The sequence below is a fragment of the Barbus barbus genome (genome assembly GCF_936440315.1).
Source record: "Barbus barbus genome assembly, chromosome: 8".
Classification (NCBI taxonomy): Eukaryota; Metazoa; Chordata; class Actinopteri; order Cypriniformes; family Cyprinidae; genus Barbus; species Barbus barbus.
In genome coordinates, this window is record NC_136736.1 from 9,355,149 (window position 1) to 9,358,109 (window position 2,961).

The window sequence follows — 2,961 nt, forward strand, 5'->3', positions numbered from 1 at the left end:
GCGCACATGGAGACGCCCAACATAAACAAAGAGTCAGGAGGACGCCCATCGAGGCTATACTGTTAGTTTCTGGAAGAAAACAAGCTGAGCAAATGCTGGATTTCCCTCAAAATAAGAACAAGAGTTCATCCAGAAGAGATCAATCTGATGAGTAAGTAATGCTTCTTTTTTGTATTAGTTAAAGTGTAATTGTGACATAAAGTTGAACCCAAACATCACATGATGAATGCTACGCATCTAAGAATGTTTAATGTTCACAAATAGATTTAATAGCGTGCTAAACAATAACAATTAGTTTCTCAGATATAAAATGTCCTTTTTTTTATAGTACAAAGTACATCCTTTTGTAGTTCACAGCATATGTGAGTCTATGGCTGCAGAATCATAACAGCTACTATAAAATCATACATACTAGGTTATATGACTACAAAATCATAGTTGTTTTTTTTCCCAAACTGTAATTCCAGACTACAATGTTTGAAATTGATGGGCAATTCATTGTATTTAAATTTCTTATGGTGCGATGATGTTTTCATGCTCTATATAAAACAATAAAAGTAATATGAGAGTACATTGTAATGATGAATGCTACGAGTCTAAGTATGTTTAGAACATGTTTATGATTAATAGCCTACTCTGTTCAAAAATAGATTTTAATAACGTGCTAAACAATAATAATTAGTTTTTCAAATATAAAATGTCAGTACAAAGCATGCGTGAGTCTATAAAACCTATATATAGATGCTCCTGATATTAACATGATAACAAATGTCTTTTTTTTTTGGTTGTTTGTATTTTTATTGAACCACAGATGAATCCTGGGGCTCGTTCTTCGTACGTCGCTAACTCAGTTAGCTGGATTTGATTGTTGACGATTTGGCATGATCTTGGATCGTTTGGTTCTTCGACGCTCATCCTGGACTTGCTGTCATAGCAACAGGTGCGCAAGCTTAAACCTGCTCGGGAGCAGGCTTATTTCATGTAAACAGGATTAGATCGCGGCTTTATAAGCGGAGGAGATAGGGAAGTCTGTCGCAGCCATGTCTTGCCCGTTTTTACGAGAGCAACCTGTTGCGGAAGGTGCGAGGATAATTCGCAGAGTTTTTAGAATTAATCGCGTTTTGCGACACAGACAGGATCCATTAGCACAGCGCGATAGTGTACTTTTTGAAAGATATCGTTTTTCACGTGAGGGTGTCATTTACATAATAAACTTGTTAGAACCTCATATTAAAAGTTCTACTCGTCGGAGTCGGGCTTTAACCACAGCACAAACTGTGTGCATCGCGTTGAGATTCTTTGCGAGTGGCACTTTCCTGTACACTATTGGGGATGCGGAGAACTTGGCCAAAAGTGCTGTCTGTCGTGCCATTCGTAAAGTTTACCTGGCGCTAAAGCAGTTTTTAGGTGTTTTTGTAGTCTTTCCAAGCCACTTAAGACCCCAAGTTGTAAAACAGAGCTATTTCGCAATTGCAGGTACATTCTACTTGTTAATGAAGATCGTATGAATATGACCACACTAGTAAATATAAATCGATTGTCCCCCAGGCTTCCCTAATGTGATTGGTGCCATAGACTGCACACACATTCATATCAAAGGCCCCACCAGGCCCCAATGAAGGGGATTTTGTGAACCGAAAGGGGGTTCACAGTATAAATGTGCAGGTGAGTTAAGTATCACTATTCTTAATATTTTATATTGGTAATATATACAATGTATTCCATAAGTATGCAGTTGATTGACTACAATGTCTTAGACTCTATGTGTCATATCACAAATGTGGAAGCTAAATGGCCAGGATCTGTGCATGACTCAAGAATTTTCAGAGAGTCACAGTTATGCACATTATTTGAACGTGGTAAGGATATTAATGTCATGCTCACTGTATTACACACACACACTTATTGTGGGCCTAACAGAACTGCATTTTACCATTGTACAGGTGATTACGATGGGATCCTGGTTGGAGACAGGGGCTATGCCTGTAGGCAGTATTTTATGACTCCATTCCCTGACCCCAACCCTGGACCACAAACCAGTTACAATGCAGCTCTAGCCAGGACAAGGGCACGCATTGAAATGACCTTTGGGCAACTAAAGGGAAGATTTCAGTGTCTGAAAAGTCTGAGGGTTGCACCTGACAGGGCATGCGACATTGTCGCATGTGCTGTATTACACAACATTGCCACCATTAGAAAGGAGAGGACCCCTGTGGTGGAAGTGCAGCCTGATGATGACCTCCAGCCAGTGCACTTGGATCAACCTAGTGGCAGAGCTGCACGGGACAGGATTGTGGAACACCATTTTTGAGAATAATTTAATAAAAATTAAGACAAATAAATAAATAAAAAAAAGACAAGGCAAATATGGATTCAATGATTTTTATTAGTTGTTCTTTGAGGAAAAAAAAAACCAATTAGGGTCATCTTTTGCCTGTAAAGAGATATTGTTATGCAAGGTCAACAGTAGTGCTCTGAAATGTGAAATGTTTTAGCACTTACTCTGAAGTTCCTTTTGCAGCAACTATTTCTAGAGCAATTTTCTTCTTCATTAGCTCTTGGAGCTCCATTTCTCCCCTCAGTTTTTGTTTTTTTAAATGCAAATATTCAACCTTTTGCTGTAGGCTACGTTTATAGAGGGAACGGATGTCACCCTGTGCCATTTGCAGAGAAAATAAATTAGACTCAAAAAAAAAAAAATGAAAGTAAAAAAACAATGCAACACTGTCCACCTCTGTATCAGTTCTCTGAGCAGACTCCCTCTCTGCAGGCCTCTGTGCAGACTCCTGCAACTCATATTGCGGTCAAAAATATTAGTTGATAAGTTTATAGGGTATATTATAAAGTGCATTTTTATGTGTAGTTATGCACTTACAGGTACTTCCTCCAAAGGACACTCATCCGAGAGGGTCTCTTCACTGTCCTGTCCTGTGCAATGAAAATAAATGGTATGACAAAGTG

General features: G+C 38.8%; 1 long non-coding RNA gene across 1 annotated transcript; it reads left to right on the forward strand.

Moving 5' to 3' along the window:
• The first annotated feature begins 820 nt into the window (after positions 1–820).
• Positions 821–2,961, forward strand: LOC306874104. The gene is made up of 3 exons (XR_013784572.1): positions 821–940; positions 1,549–1,665; positions 1,944–2,961. It is a non-coding gene; the product is annotated as an uncharacterized lncRNA (long non-coding RNA).